Raw genomic sequence first — 17,881 nt, forward strand, 5'->3', positions numbered from 1 at the left:
TTACCGTAGGAGAAGAATCAAGCCAAACAAAGGTGCTTTTGAAAAAATACATAATTTGATTTGGTCATACATTTACATAATCGTGTTTACTTTTGGTCTAATTTGTCAAAGGCATGAGTGCCAAAAAAGTAAAGCTCTGCCAAAGCCGGGAGATGAAAAAAGGCTTTTGTGTGTTTGTGATTCTGCATAAGCTCAGGAATGTGAGCTGCTCTGAGAATTAAGGGCTTTCTAAAATTATATGACATTTTGTTGGGTTACAAACATTTGCTAGAGATACATAAGTATTGTAGGACATATACTACTTCTTCTAAAATTTCAGTTCCTATAACCAATAATTTAAGGGATAGTTCACCCAAAAATGTAAATACTCTAATCATTTACTCAACTTCATGCCATTCCAGATGTGTATGACTTTCTTAATTCTGCTGAACACAAAGGAAGATTTTTAGAAGAACATTTCAGCTCTGTAGGTCCTCACAATGCAAGTGAATGGTGACCCACATTTTTCCAAAAGAAAAAAGCTCCAAAAGCATATAAAGGCAGCAGTAATCCAAAAGAATCCCGTGGGTAAATCAATATGCTATATGATCAATAGGGGCAATAGTTATAGGGTCAAATGTGTCAACATATGCAAATCATTTTTGAAACTGTTTTTTTTATTTATTTTTTATTCACCAATTAAGATAATGCTTATTCAAAATAACCACTTCAGAAAAGGGTGATTAATCACCCAATATTTGGCCATTTTGTGATTTTCGGCATCGCCCGATAACAGTGTTCGTTTTGCCAATTAACAGAAGTGTTAAGTTTCCCTTGTGTGAATTCCAAAATCTTTTTTTATGGATTTGTCAATGGATTGTCAAAATGTTCTGCTTTCAAGGTTTTTGGTCTTTTCAAGATTATGCAAATTGAAGTAAATATGGCATAAAATACGTTTTTGTTTCAGATTTGATATGGTTAATTAGTAGTATGTTTATCGGCATTTATATTGGCCATCCTGCTCTCTAGATGTTGGTATCAGCATCGACAAATGAAAAACCCAAATCGGTCGACCACTATTCATGACATCTCAAATATTCTAGAAACAAATTCATCTGTATTATGTTGAAGGTGCATTAAGTAATTTTTTCCTCTAAAGAATTGAACAATAAAATGCTGTTTTATTTTACATGGTGAGGGTCCGCACATGTTAGAATCACATGACCAGCCGAATACTACTCTCTTAATCTTAGTAACTGCCCTGTTTATACAGTACATACACTTTAACTAAAATTCAACAAGTTAATGCAGGAAAGAACGCAAGTCAATGTTTCTATTTTTTGCCTTGCGCACATAATGTCGCCAAACCCACTTGCGCCTAGACTTCCTGCCCATGCCCATTTACTTTGAACATAAGACTTATCGCATAGTGCTGCGTTTAGCACTAGTGCACTTAAAATAGGGCCCAATGTGTTTTATGGGAAACAAGGTTTGTTTTTGTTTTTTACCCCAAATACTGTTGAACAGTTTTTGAAAAACTTTGATTTGATCACCTTGAACAAAACTGAAATTGACAAATAAGTATTTTGTCTCATAATACATTTGATAATGTTATGGATTCACATTAACTACAAAAATGTGCAGCATTTTAAAAGGTATTAAATATTAGATAAAAGCACTCTCAAATCAACCTTTAGACATGCACATGACAATCTCGTGGATCAGGAGCATTTTTCAAGGCTTGTAATGAACACGTCAAGGTATAGAAACTAACTAAAGAAAGTTCAAATTGTGACAACCAGCACCAGTCTCATATCAGCAAGTACTTCTTGTCACACACTTTCTGCATTTTTGGATTGATCCTGTTCTGCGTTAGGACTTTGTAGGTCTTTCCAGTCACTTTACATGTCACTTTTCTGCTGTATTGAGTAGCCTCTTGAGTAGATCCCTATTCCATACAACTCTCTAGAGCCTGGTAGGTAATGGGATTCAATGATTGCTTTAGAACTTTTCATGTTTGTTCCATGATAGGAGACAGGCCACTCACCATCCGATGGGTTATTCCTCCATCCAATCTGGCCCAACTTAAAGGTAGTAGGCAACTATAGACATACTTAATGTAGTTTTGAGACAGTGATCAGCAAAAAGTCCAAAATCTCTGATCACCCACCAAACAAACACTTCTATTTATGAAGATTCAAACATGATGAAATGGGGAAGTGGTTGTTTGTAATTCCAGTTATGTAGATTGTGGGTGCTAAGGTATGTTTTTAAACTTCCTCAAGAAACTTATTCAATTTCCCTACTTTTGTCCCCAAGACTTTCATTTTTGTCACATTCTTAGGAATCTTTCACAACGAATAGCAGACAAAAGGATCCTTCACACCAAAAGTGATGCGAATACTTGGCGTTAGCCGTTTCGCGGCTTTAAAATAGGTGGGGTTCATCAACAGTCAATTTTACGGTACAGTAAGTTGCACAATAGTTTTGCGTTCTTTCACAATAAACTTTGCATTCCCTCACAATAGTTTAGCGTTCCCTCACAATAGTTTAGCGTTCCCTCACAATAGTTTAGCGTTCCCTCACAATAGTTTAGCGTTCCCTCGCAATAGTTTAGCGTTCCCTCGCAATAACTTTTGCATACCCTCAAAATATCTTTGTGTCCCCTCACAATAGTTTTGCGTTCCCTTGCAATAAGTTTTGCATACCCTCAAAATAACTTTGTGTTCCTTCACAATAGTTTTGTGTTCTCTCGCAATAGTTTTGTGTTCTCTCGCAATAAGTTTTACGTGCCCTTGCAAAAGTTTGTGTTATTAATTTCCCGATAGATTTGTTTGAGAATGAGTACGAGTACCGATACCATTTCTAGAGTACACTCCAATACTGAGTCCCATACCTGTTACCATCAACAGTTTATTTCAATTTTATCATCAAAATGGTGCTTAAATAAATACATGAATTAAAACTTTAATCAAATAAAGTATAACAATTCATTTTCAACATGATATTGTATTATTTTTATAAAATGAAGTGATTTTATAAAGAACCTAAAAACAGCACAATCCTAAATAAAACATTGGAGTTATTGTTGTCAAATAAAGTGCTGCATAACAGAGCATCAGAGATGCGAGATATTGCTTAAATATATATAATACAATTACTATTGATTTATTATTATTATTAGATTGGCTTTGGAAAAGACAACCTACTGATCTACTATTTAAGCTTATTAGTGGTGAAGCAAAGCATCACTATTATAATCTCACATACTTATGATTATTCTTCTGTACACTTTTTCGTTATCTAACTCGTCCCGCACCATTTGTCATAGACCCACAAATGAGTTGTCAAAACAACTGGCCTTTTGAGAAAACTTTTCTAAGGGAAAATCTATGGTGCACCCCTGGAGGGCAAAACAAATGTCTCAAAAAGTCTTATAGGGTCTTCCCCACAGGGATGGAATTTTATTCTTACTGTGACAAGTCAATGCAAGGAATTTGTCAGATCATATCTCCCAATCAGAATTTCATAGAGACATGAGGCAGGCTCATTTCACTCGGGCTGGCAAGGAGCCTTTTGAGTATCACCCTGGTAACTGCCTAGCAACCAGATGGGATTACCCTAGCAGCCAAGTATCAAAACACATATCTCAGCATCAGAACATCGTAGACACTTCCGGTTTGGCTGATTTGACTACCCTAGCAACCAAGTAAGAAGTCAGAAGGTCTGTGCCGAGTTTTGTGGTTGTAGCTTGAAAGCTCTAGGAGGAGAAGCGTACAGAAATGTAGGGTCTCAGAAGAATAAGTATATCTAGATAGGTACATTTCCTGAAGAAAATGTGAGGGTTTTAGTGTAGAGCAGATGGGGGCAGGGCTGGAATGACGCACGCCCGGTCCCCAATCAGCCTGATGGGGCGCTCGAGGTATAAAGGCGGCCAGTGACGATGGTTCGAGAGAAAGAGAGAGAATTACGGGCAGCTGCCCTGTATGTGTTTGTGTTTGTGTCTTTTTATTTAATTAAATATTATTTATATTGTTAAGCCGGTTCTCGCCTCCCATCTGGTTGCTAGGCAGTTACCAGGGTGATACTCAAAAGGCTCCTTGCCACCCCGAGTGAAATGAGCCTATGTCCCTATGACATTCTGATTGGGAGATATGATCTGACAAATTTCTTGCATTGACTGGCCACAGGAAAATAAATCCCTTCCCTATGGGGAAGACCCTATGGGACTTTTTGAGATGGTCTCAAATGATTTTAAACACTGAATCAATTAAATAATACATTTTGTATTAATACTTTCTGAAAACAAGTGCACATTTGAAAGGTGCACTCAGTAGCTCTTTGTTCATTTCATCTTGGACGTGGACACTTAAACCTAGGGGCATGAATGTAGCATCCAAAATCAATAGTTTTCAGTTACCAATGCCACTGTATAAATTCCTGAGTCACGGTCAGCCATGATTAATTGAATCCATGCGTGAAATTGCCCAATAAAAAGACGGTTACTGAGATTAAGCCAATAGTTTTCAGATGGTCATGTGATCCTAACATGGCCACCCCCATGGGAGGGACCTTCTCCATGTAGAATAAAACAGCTTTAATAAAGTGACTTCATCTCAATGGAATGGTCATTATTTTATACCTACCTATGTGTTAAAATTGCAATTAATTTCTCTAGGAGTAAAACCATTTTTAATGAGGAAATAATTACTGAGTGCACCTTTAAAAAGAATGGACCTTGATGAGGCTCTCAAGGACATGATTATTGATTCTTTGAGAAATATTCTCCCTAACACTACCAGAATATAATAACAAGCCTGTTTGAAAGTGAAAGTTTTCAGAATAAATTAAAATTAAGGGAATATTCCTGCATCAATACATTAAGTTAAATTAAGCTTAATTAACAGCATTTTTGACAGTGTTGATTAGCAATAAAATGTATTGCGACTTGTCCTTCCTTTTCTTTAAATAAAGCAAAAATCTGGTTTACACTGAGGCGCTTACATTTGGAAGTGAATGGGGCCAATCCATAAACGTTACAATGCTCACGGTTTCAAAAGTAGTAACAAGACATAAACAATATGTTTGTTAACATGATTTTAGTGTGATAAACTCACTTAATCACCTTTTCTGTGTAAAGTTATATCCAATTTTTCATAATGACATAACGCTGTTAACCCTTCAACTTTACAGCTCAAATAATATACATGTTGTAACATAAGAAATAATGTAAGTGCTTTTATAAAATAATAAGCTTCACATTTCAGCTTTGAAACCCTCCAAAAAATTTACCTCATTCACTTTCACTGTAAGTACCTCAATATATCCAAATCTTTAGCTTTTTTTTTTTTAACAATTTTTATTTAATTATTTTTTTAAGAAAAGGAGGGACACGTCGAAATTAACTTTTGTGTTAATCAACATTATGCCAAAAATGATGTCAATTGAGCTTCACTTGTATTGAGTTTTCATTATTTATGGGTAACATGACAACAGCATTATAAATTATAGAATAGAATCATGACCCTATTCAATCGATACAGAATACAATTTGTTAGTAAAACTAAGACAACTAAACTAAAAAAAAAAAAAATGAATAAAAAAAAAAATTATTAAACATGCAAATAATAAACCATTAATAATTAAATTGGGTTACTGGAGAGATGGTCTGCTACACGCCATCTCTTGCTATATCCACCAGGAGGCGCTCCGCTACAACCAAAGAGATAATACAAGCTTGAAACGTACACAAGTTCAAGTCACTTGACACTGATGATTGACAGTTCCTGAAACAGACCAAACTCTTTAAATTTGATGTTATACATCCATAAATTAGATTATAGTAAGTCACAATTCCCTTTGACACATCATGTTATTGTGAAAAACATAAACATTTGTGTAAATACTTCAAATAATTTATGTTCCTTTAAGACTATCTGTTTTTTCGTAATTTCATTCGTCGTTTGTTATTAACAGAGTCTGACAGTCCGTCATTGACACAGGTGTTTTGTTGACGTTTGACGTTCTTTCCGGACACGGCGTCTAAAATACGCAGGACATTTGTGATTGGTCACTCATGGACGTGGCGCAACGGTCAAAGACGTCCGTCTAGCGCATACGCGTCGTCTTTGATTGGTCGACTGAACGCGGACTTCAGAACTCTGACAGACGCGTCGCGTTCAGTAAAGGCAGTTACGGAAGTATCGGCTTTCACTTCAACATGGCTTCATTTGTGACGAGTTAAGGAAAAACTGAGCCCCATTACAAATCCCAGGCTATTCTCTTTTTCACCTTTCACAGGACGTCAACGGGGACCAAAGCTTTGGAAATCTATTTAAGAGCTTATACTCAGCACTTTTTTGTTTAAGGTACGTGTTTTAAGTCTAATATTAATCTAAATCTGTCTTAGAGTTGCCGTCTAGATAAGACTCGCGAAGAGAAAACCTATTATTGTGCGGTGACGTCGCGTAAAAAGTAGTACGAAAACGCGACGTCACATATATATAATATATATATATATATATATATATATATATATATATATATATATATATATATATATATATGTATGTATGTATGTATAATTATTAAGTTGTTACTTAGTGTCTGAATTGCTATTGTATATAGTTATTGGGGTTGATATATGTTTTGGGAGACAAATATAAGTATATAACTGGTTTTGTGACATAAACAACAACTTTCTAAAACTGCTTATAAACTTGTTGGGTTTATTAAATAGTCAAATTACCATGTATTGGACTATGTGACAGCTAGTTTATACTATAAAGTTTCTCTTAGAGGAGTTGATCTTTCTGTTTTCATTTGGGTATAATTTTAAGTGCTTGGCATTGACTTTAAGTTGGGTTTTATTGTAAAATTTCTGACTGTGTCTGAAAAAGTACAAAATAATGCCCTAAAATAAGTCAAAGAAGAAGTATAGTTTCTATTTTGGTGGTTGAAATACGTTCATTAATGAGGTTGAGTGATATTGAAACCGTGAAGCCCTTCAGGCTAAATAACTGGGCTTGTCCCAACCCATCCACAATGTTCCTGAGTACCATGACGCTTTGAGGACGATGTGGGTGGAACTTCCGGTTCCGTAAGCAGTCTTTATGTTATGTACTAACGCAGCATTAAAAATGACAGAAACTTGAGAACAAATTATTACAGAATTATAGCGAGGCGATATTGTTCTTCATCAACCATCTGTTTATGATTATGGATTTTAGGATGATGGCCAAATATCACAAATAGAAGAACTGTAGATAATTGTGTTTATTTTTAAGCATATATTGAGCAGTGGGGATTTCTTTAAGACTGCAAGGGAAGCTCAGCTTCCCCTATAATGTCAAAAAAATAATGGTCAAATATGTACTATTGTGTAAACAATTTATTGACTAAAAATGCGTTAGAACACGTTCATCTCGAAGACGAGTTCGTTCAGAATCAGCTACATTACATATTGCAGGTCGGCTGACTCGATTTACTTCTCATACATTCCCGTAGCGTCAGTGCATTTCCCTGTTGAAGCCGAGCGTCCATTGACTTCAACGGGGCTGCTCTGAACAGTTTTTTCAGTGCTCCGAAAATAGGCGGTCATTGGATAAATGCTGCGATTATGTCCGCCCACGGACGCTCAGCGTCTCTGGAGGTGAATGAGGAGTGGGCTGGCCCGGACTCCGGGCTTCAGCGTGATGATTGGAGGATCTGTCGAAAGACTGTATTTCCTTTTGATTGACAGCGAATCTGTACTATAAGAAGTCACTGAAGCGATTTACGCTCAGTCCCATCGTGGATTTCTCAAGTGCAGTCGAAAGACGAACTGCTGCAACCTATTTCTTTATATTTGTTTGGCTGAAATTGCTAGTCAATTTGCATAATACATTTCACACAATTATACACCACATTCCTTGTTTCAGTTTTACCAAGTTTAATATATTTTGTTTTAGAGCGTTCGTTCATTCGCTCGTTCGTTCGTTCGTTCATTCATTCATACAGTAGGCTAGGCTAGCGTCGTGCGGGTGAAACTGCGCATGCGATGGCAGAGCGGTGCTAATATTGTCGACCTGATTTTGGCGAAGCCATTTGAAAGTCTTCCTTACGAGGAAAAAATTTGAATTAAACAGCAGGGCAGATCAACACCTAACATTGATTTAGTGCAAAAAATAGGGTAAATAAGTTTATAATGTAGGCCGAAAATGAGCTTCCCCTCTTTGAAAGACCAGCAGCCGCCACTGATATTGAATCTAGTCAAAACTTGAAAAGTTTGTATACCGAGATTAAGTACTTACTGCAGATACAGGGGAGGTCCAGACAGCAGGATGCTCGTGTATTACAGGGCTCAGAGATGAGACTGTTCGGATAAAATACAAATATTTAGCAAGAGATGACTGTGTAGTAAACTTAATCTAGATTTATAATTGTCAATTTACATACTTAATCTCTATCTAAATATTGTAACCTACATGAAATGTTTTAGTGTTGACTGATCTGCTGATCCTGTTGATAGACTGAATTTAGTGTTCTTGTATAGGAAATAACGATGTAGTAGCAGCCACACAATAAACTGTACAGTTTAAGAAGAACTGCATACCATACAAATAAACATATTTATTTGGAAATACATTATAAACATTGTACTCAAAAATTCAATGATCCTTGTAAAGCAACTATAAAACAGTATGTATTATTAAAAGCACTAGCTATACAAATACATTTAATTGATACTGAATGAATGTCCAAATCACCTTTTCCCCGTAAGTGAAGACAAGCACATTCTGCAAAGAAAGTGAATTGCAGGCAGGAAAAATGAAAATCAGAATACAGTTAATTTCAAGTGTGATAAAACATCTTACTACTGAAAATGTCTCTTTTACTGTAGAATTGATCCATTTAGCATTACAACATGAAAACAGTTGAAAAAAACATTGTCAATACTCACAGAATGTACAGGAAAAACTCCATTCCTTTTTATACTCAGTAGTAATTCCATGTCAAAACACGTGAAGCATTCACAAAGGCCAACACTGAATAGAAATGAAACTCAAAATTTCTGTTACCACAATAATGCTATCGTTTTTGTTGTTCATTGCACTCCATTTCTGGACGTCTATTGCAGCTGGACGTAACTGTGGATAAGTAATCCCCACACACAAACAAATGTTTCCAAGCTCTTTCAAACAGATGTTTCTAAGTGAATCCTTCTGTAGGCAGCTGATGGAAGAAGCAGCATCTGGGAGTGGAGCTCTTTGCTTTGTGAGTGGTTTCTGTTAATAACATTGCTGTTTTAGATAAAAAACCTTAGTTTTGCTTGATTATTAGGATAACAATTAACTGCACACATTGTCTAGGGAATTCTTAAGACATCTTGCAACATTTAAAAAGCAAGAATCTAACCGCATAACACGCAAGGAAGCAGAGACCGACTACACTCAAAACACCAACCAATCGCACTATTGCTAGCCAACCAGAAATTCCACCTACCTAGTGAAATACAGTGGACTTGCTGAGAATATTGTGGATAGTGTAATAAAAAATACATCAACCCTTTATCAGTTATTGTTTTGGTATCCAAGTGACTTTTTTCCCAGACCACTAATAAAACAATGGAAAATAGTCTCATGTTTGTGCCACAGAGATCTGTGTAATTGTTTCAGTCTTTTGGGACTCTCAAATTGGTCATTCATAGCTGAGAATTTTAATATTTCCAGAGAATTGCTCTGATGCAAACCAACTCTTCCATGGAAAAGGGATGGGGAGAGATCCTTTGGTTAAATACCTGTCATCCGCTGTTGTGTTTAATTTGAGACCTTTGGAGAAGTAAAATTGTGAAAGCACACGCTTTGAATTTTTTTTGTGATATCGGCCTTGTTGGTCAGGTTGTTTAACTGCCGAAGTGATGCAAACGTATCTCCATGGGTTTCGCTTTCTTTGCCAGAAGAGTGTAAAGAAACTCAATTGAAAGTGTGTTTTCCAGTGAATGACACGCTCTGACATCACTTGGTCTAGACGGTTACATAGAGTGCTGAATGGCTGTGTTTTGTTATGCAAAGACACTGAGCCCAGAAATATGTAAAAGACAATCCTCCCCCCACAAAACAAAACCTCTCAAGAATATGTCCATATCAATAGGAAATTGTATTTTACTAAGTGAAAATTAACCCTATTGTAGCCATCCCACGCCACATTCTCATTAGTGTAATGCTGGAAAATGCATTATTATAACTGTGCTGTAACTAAATATATGTATCAGTATGTTGGCATGACAAGGTTTTTTTAAATCCCTAAAACCGAGAGACCAACATTTCTGAATGGAACTAATCCTAGAGCTTTCAAGCTACATCCACCAAACTTTCCACAGACCTTCAGACTCTTCTGGAAAAGTTTGCTGTGCCTTTTCTAAGTGATTGGACTTTTCACAAAGTGGATGATGTAAAATCAGACAAATCCCATTGATTTATATTGATGAAATGTTTACATGGGCCAACGGAATGTTCGTTAAAGGGATAGTTCACCCAAACATTTTAATTGTCACATAATTTACTCACCCTCATGCCATCCCAGATGTGTATGACTTTCTTCTCCTGAAAACAAAGATTTTTCGAAGAATATTTCTGCTCTGTATGTCCATACAATGCAAGTGAATGGTGACCAGAACTCCAAAAGCTCCAAATATAACAAAAGCTCCAAAATCACATAAAGGCAGTGGTTTAATCCATGTCTTCAGAAGCGATATGATAGGTGTGGGTGAGGAACAGATCAATAGTCCTTATTTACTATATATCTCCTCTATGCAATTTTATAGTAAAAACTGACTATTGATTAGTTTCTCACCCAGAAGATATGGATTTAAACACTGGAGTTGTATGGATTACTTTTATGCGGCATTTCTGTGAATTTTGGAGCTTCAAAGGTCTGGTCACGATTCACTTGCATTGTATGAACCAACAGAGCGGAGATATTCTTACACATTTAGAATGGCATGAGCTTGAGTAAATTATGAAAGAATTTTCATTTTTGGGTGATCCCTTTATCTCAAACTCCAACAGTCAAAAAAATTACAAATAAACAAACCCACAAAACATTTTTAATTTGTGAAACTAGCATCACCAAACGTAATTGCAAAAATATATATTTTTCCAAATATGCCCCTCGTCTGCAGTTGTCCAGATTGTCCCGCCCCCAACTCACACCATTGGCTGAGTAACATTGTTGGGGCGGGTCTAAGCGGGTCACTCAAAACAGACACACATTTTTTATAGAGACACAGTTTTTGAGAAAATCTACTTATTTATGGCTTCTAGTTGTCTGCATATTAAGCTGGTACTGCAACACTGAAAAGGTTGCATACTTCAGCTTTATTCTCTCTCTCTCTCTCTCTCTCTCTCTCTCTCTCTCTCTCTCTCTCTCTCTCTCTCTCTCTCTCAGAGAGAGAGAGAGAGAGTCATATATATATATATATATATATATATATATATATATATATATATATATATATATGACGGTTTATCTGACTATCTAGCAGGCTTACTGTAATGTCTGTATAACCGTCAAACTTCAAACAAAACTAGTTTAAACTTACAGGCAGTGTCTAGCCAATGTTAAAGTTTGTCTTGATAAACTTTATCTTATAATATATTGGTCCAGGTGAAGTATTACTTGGACATTTCATTGTGAGATTCACCCAATAAATAAAGATTTGTACAAATAATCAGTCAAAATATACACAGTTTAACATATATTCGGCCACGTTTTGGTCCAATGCCTTCCATGTATTCGAACAGCCAATAGTCTGTTGCACAAAGCTCTGTTGCTTATAGGGAGGGCACAAAGCTCTCTAGCTGTGATTTAACTCAAGATAGGAGTCAGGGACACTGGCCATGAACCTTCCCTGCTTCCGTTGAGCTATGTCAAGACTAGTATTTTACAAGTTTTAGAGCCCCTCTCCCCCTTGATTGTTCATCCCCCTTATGTTAACTAGTTATAAATCTCATGCGTTTCTGTCTAATAGACAAGAACAATCAGTAAAAAAAATGATGATGCAGGAATGAAGCATCATGGTGTATATTACTTTTACAAAATATTTGTGGTAAATGGGATCTTACCACAGCAGCTTATAAGAAAATTCCCAGTGGTTTTCGTCCCACTTTTCTGGAATCTCAAATTCATGAGGTAATGGTTCATGTATTAAAGGGTAGCCACCATGATGGAGGTTGGTGCCTTTGGGATCAAGTTCAAACAGGCTATACAAACATTTGAACAGTATAGGGATCATGTTTATTTCACAAGTTTAAAATTGTGTAATAATGGTTTGCAGCCACTTGATTGTGTTTGCGCTTATGCTGACAGCATTTATGTCATAGTCCCCTCTAAATCAACATTGGAGTTTGGTGGCTTTTATGCTGCGTTCACACCGGACGCGAATAGCGCGTCAGGCGCGAGTGATTTCAATGTTAAGTCAATGCAAAGACGCGTTACGCGCGTAAAAAATTCCTGCGGCGCGAATGAGGCGTAGAGCGCGGCAGACGAGAATACGCCTCATTCGCGCGTCAAGTTCGCGCAAATTGAGCGTCTCGCACGAATGGTGCATTTTGTGCATTCACGCGTTTGACGCGAATTCGCGTCTGCCGCCCGAGTTGAAAAATCTGAAGTTTGGCGTCAATTCGCGCCGCGTTAACCAATCAGAAGCCTAGCTGCCTGCTGTCACTCAGGAGGTAAAGTGACGTAAACTTTCATTATTACTGTAATGTAAAGACAACCAACATTAGTGTCTGGACAGTGTTGAATAAGGAAAAAAACACACAGGTTAATTACTTTTGGAGGCTGGCTTCATTTATCATCAAAACAAAAATAAATAAATAATTTAACCTGATATACTACCATGGAAAACCTGACATTTTTAAAAAGTCTCAACTTAATAAATGTGCATGTTGTGGACCTGACATCCTGGAACTGGGGCTGACAACCTGGGAAAAAAAATACAAAATATAATAATAATGGACTATTTTTAGATAGTTTAGCTCTTTATAGGTTTGTGGGTGGCTCTTAAAAGAGCCGTTGTGGGGAAGTCATGAGGAGGACTTCAAACGCTACTCCGTCGGCTGCCATGGTACTGCTCCCTCCGCCGAGAAGTGTGCCATGAAGACATCCCTCACCCGGAGTGCCTCTCTGGAGGAGTTGTTGGCCGCAACCCGACCCAGACCTGGCAGTGGCTCCTCTCCAGCATGTCCCGCGCCCCTCGCTGGTGGACCCAAGTACGGCGACAACGACCCATACGCCGCTGTTCTGCTCTCCAGAGCAAATACAGAGCGGTGACTCTCTCCACGAATGCTCGATCAACATCAGCCATCTTGTAAAAATATGGCCGTCATCGGATTTCGCCTCCGACGCGCGTCACGCGCGTAAATTTCGCTTCAAATTTTTGTTTTTTACGCGCGTCAATTTCGCTCTTGACGCGCGAATGGATTCAAAGTGGTCAAGCGTATAACTAGACGCGGTAGGCGCGAATTTGACGCGCTATTCGCATCCGGTGTGAACGTAGCATTAGTCTGTATTAGCTTTGAGGCCATCTAAATACCTAAAAGTTAATATAACGCAACTGTGACAACCTCAAGGTCAGTATTGAACGACCATTTTGTGTTTTATCCCAACTTTCAGTTTCAATAGGAAATCTATGGAAGGCTTTGTCTATGAAAAGTCCACATTTTATTGTATTTCTTTTTTTAAATAAAATATATTTTTCTTAGTTTTGAGTAAATATTGTGTAAAAAAAAACTCAACACAAACCAGAGATCGAATTCAGCTGTTTCTGGAGACTCTGCAGTCTCTTTTTTGTTTTGTTTTTTGTCTCTCATAATAACGCAATTTCAGCTAAAAATACAATTAAAAGTAATCTCTTTAATTACTTATTTGGTGGGTGGCCATGTAATAAGCAAGATAATGTACAGTCAACAGGTCATTATCACTAAATAATCCTCAACAGACAAGACCCCGTCTCATATCAGTCGACCACTACATTGAATGTCACTGGTCAGACATGCATATCAGAATTTATTATCCCGAGCCATCTGGATCCCAAATCGTGGAATGTGCTATCAAGGAATTTTCAACTTTGATTGAGAAAGGCTGAACACATACACCACACCAAATTCAGCTGTGACATAAACCTTGCAAGTCTGTGGTCTTAACTGAAGCATTTTAACAGTCATCAGCTGATCACTGATCCATGTACTTGATGCTTTATTGGTCCTGGAAGTGTAGGGGATTTCGAGGCATAATTTCCATAGATGAAATCAAAGTTAGATCTTATTGCATTCTGCCAGAAGGGGCACTGTGATCTAAACCAAACCTTTTAGATGAGGAAAGATAAACATGGAGACATGCGTCACAAAGGAAAAAAAGATTTAAAGGGAAGCATTCCATGCCGGTTTCACCGAGACTGAGGATTACAAAATAAGAAAGAGCCATGTACTTTGTCATATGTGATATATTTAGAATATCATCTAAAAGGACTTTTAATGAACATAATGGTCAGACAGACTGGCCTCAGAGGCTTGTGGTGTTTTGTCCACCCACAGTTTTGCCATATCTGGCCAGTCAAGCAGTTTCACTGTCAAGCATCTCACTGCCGGTGAAGTCAATGAAGCCCTTGTTTTTCTGTATTAGTTAAATTCATCAAATTGATTGTACTTTCTTCCAGAACACCTCAAGTCAGTGTTTCTCAACTGGTTTCGCTTTAGAATCCAGATTTTTCATTGGACATTAAGTGGTGACCCAACACCGTTCCAAAATTGCTTATGAACCCTTTAGGGCCTACGAGAAAAATTATAATTGTCAAAATATTAATTACTACAGTCTTGACCAATACAAAATGGGTATCGTTTGAAACCCTAGAAACTCTACAATGCATTTAGGCATTATGACCAAAACTGAACAAGTGCTTTGAAATTTGCAGACAAATCAGAAGTGTTCGATTTGATAATTTGTAAAATAATGTTAAAAAATTTGCTCTGTACATATTATTGTAATCAGTTAAAATATCAAACTGATCAAATATCCATGTGTCATATGGTGTTGGAAAGTTCTCAAAGAGTAGAAACAGCATATTTATTTTACTCGCAGACTAAAATATAGCGAGTAATAGCCAAGTATATGTCTTTGACATTTATATTCATTTGAAAAGGCGTTGCCCATATGCCACATATTTGCTTATAACGTCACAGAACATAAGAACACAGAACATAAAATATCACATACCATTACTTAGAGCAGGCGATTATCTTTCAAACAAGCCCACACACAAGGTAATCAGATGCAAAGATCATTAGATAATTGACACAAAGCACAATGTGCACACAGAATGTGGCATCTTGCAATCTGGCTGAAAACTCGTTAGCTTTCCTGGATCAAATGACGTCATCTGAAATAATGTAGCATCATGGAACGCTAAAGCAATCTGATTGGGATCAGATTGGTGCAAAATTACATTCATATTTAAGCATAGAGATGTGATTGGTGACTGTTAGACCAAGTACATGACACAGACTCAATGGTACTCATTCTGTGAAAACTCATCATACCATGCTATGCAAACCATTAGTCATTGTTGTGTTTGCATGTGTATTTAGTTCTTATGTACAATTATAATTTTTTATTTGTTTGGTGAGGCTTTATGACACTTGGAGAAGTTATTGTACACTAGGATAAATCATTTTTGTAATGCTGTAACTTTTGATTGCATTTTACTAAGTTACAGTTGACATTATTGGGAACAAAACAAACTTATTTACACCCAGAGATATATAAATGGATTACATGACAAAGTTGATGGTTTACAGCACCCCTTTACTATGTGAAAATGTTTGTGAGGTGTTTTTCTGTCACTCTTAATATTAGTTTTTTCCAACACCCGGGGAGGTAAATTAGACCTGGCAGATCACATTCAGACAACTATGACACAGTGCAATTTTTCACAATATGATTCATTTTTCATAAGCGTTTAATTGTTATACGTGAAATTCTACTTAATTTTTAGGTTTGAACTAGTTAATAATTTGTGTTTAAATGTGTAGTTGACATGCAATTTCCAACAGTATCATCTTGTATTATTACACATGCAAATTCAACATTAAAGAAAATTACAATTGTACTTTTTATAATTCATTTGTCACCCTACATTTTTTTAGAGGCTTAAATGTGATTAAATAACTTAATTTTGTTATTTACAGTTAGCATTGTTTTATTCCCGCTGTCCCAGAAAAGACCTGCTACCGTGTTTTTTTTTCTCACCAATTGAGAACAGCTGTTTTAGCTCATACATGACATGTACAAGAATTTTAGGTGTTCCACAGTTTAACACCCTTTATTTCTGCAGTCTGAACATTTTTATTAGGTTTCCCTGAGCCTCATTTTACAGCCAATGTAACAATGTAAGTTTATGTAATATATTTTCCTTGGGATACAAATTATAACAACTTATGGCGGCTCATGGTTTTGACGGCACTCCAAGAACATGTGTGTGGCTTTTTCTATGACTGCACTCTGGATACAGCCTGTCATTTAGTCAAATTAGCAACAGTGTGTACAGTGCTGTTCAGTGTTGGTTCCATGACCCCGAGCAGAAATGCTGTGGCTGACCGGAGTTGCTTGGGTTTGGAGGGAGTTGAGACGGCGTCATGCTATGCAAATGGGTCAGTGGATTGCTGGAAGAGGGCGGCCATTGAAAGTAAGGCAATGGAAAGAACGGTAAGAGAGCTTAGACGTGGTAAGAGAAAGAAATAGCTGCATATGCTAATGTCAGTGTTTCCATAAGTTTATTTTAGGACATCTACATAGAGGAGCATTTGTAGCTGATCAATTTTGAAAGTGTGAAGACCCGGTTGGTGAAGGGTTATTCTTTCAAGATTTGTATTCTATAAATTTGACTCTACACTGATCTTCAGTACGTTTACATGTGCAGTTATAATCACGCTATTATCGTGTTTACATTCTGGACAAAGCCAAATCGCAATATTTACAGTAGGTCTGTTAGTCTGGCAAAAATCGGATTGGTATGATTTCCGTCAGACTAAAGCTTTTACATTTTGTTGCAAAAAGGCAAAAAAAAGTTCGCCTGACTGAAATGGAACTTTTAAAGTGCACGCTCATACTGTTTGACTGAAGGACTGAAAGCATAAGAATGATAACGAAATAAGGGAATAAAGGACATTTCCCACTAATTAGCTCTATAACTCAAGTCTCTCCTCTTCACCAATAGCTGGTCTGTGGTGAGCGTATTGGTGAGCATATTGGCGCACTATGGCTGCCGTCGCATCATCCAGGTGGATGCTGCACACTGGTGGTGTTTGAGGAGTGTCCGCTGTTCACTGTGTAAAGCACTTTGAGTTTAGTGTCAGAAAAGCGCAATATAAATGTAACGTTCATTCGTTCATTCATTCATTCATTCATTCATACATTAGCACCACAGCTCAATGTGTCTAATATGCTAACCCACTTAAGCTGTGTGTTATATTTAATTACTTTTAACTTGGCTATATGACTGATGATATTTATGAGCAAGTGCATAAATGTCTAGATGTCAAATAGTGCTGCACGATTAATCATATCGCAATCGCGATGTCAGCCTGTGCGATTATATGATGGCAAAATGCTGTGATTATACTAAATAAGTGCATGTGTGAACGTGACAGCCCATTCTATCTGAGAGCTGTTTGCCCATTTTCTACACTGCTTATAAAAAGATGACCAGTCTCTCAGTTTAGGGAGTGGCACGTGTGGTCATGTCATGTGAGTTTCCGGTGTGCAGCGTGGAAATCAGGTGAAGATGGACACCGAGCAGACCGACACTGAACTGGTGGCCAGAAAAAATAACACAGATAACACAGCTTGGCAATATATCTTTATT

The 17,881-nt window shown here is 37.1% G+C and overlaps 1 protein-coding gene across 1 annotated transcript in view; it reads left to right on the forward strand.

The window, feature by feature from the left end:
- The first annotated feature begins 6,209 nt into the window (after nucleotides 1-6,209).
- The window catches only part of si:ch73-63e15.2 (protein strawberry notch homolog 2), a 55,655-nt gene continuing 43,983 nt past the window's right edge, over nucleotides 6,210-17,881 (forward strand). Inside the window, exon 1 of the mRNA XM_052124179.1 lies at nucleotides 6,210-6,347. The gene's annotated coding sequence lies outside the window, so the exon portion shown is untranslated. The remainder of the gene's footprint in view (nucleotides 6,348-17,881) is intronic.

This window comes from Xyrauchen texanus, chromosome 50 (assembly GCF_025860055.1).
Source record: "Xyrauchen texanus isolate HMW12.3.18 chromosome 50, RBS_HiC_50CHRs, whole genome shotgun sequence".
NCBI classification, from domain to species: domain Eukaryota; kingdom Metazoa; phylum Chordata; class Actinopteri; order Cypriniformes; family Catostomidae; genus Xyrauchen; species Xyrauchen texanus.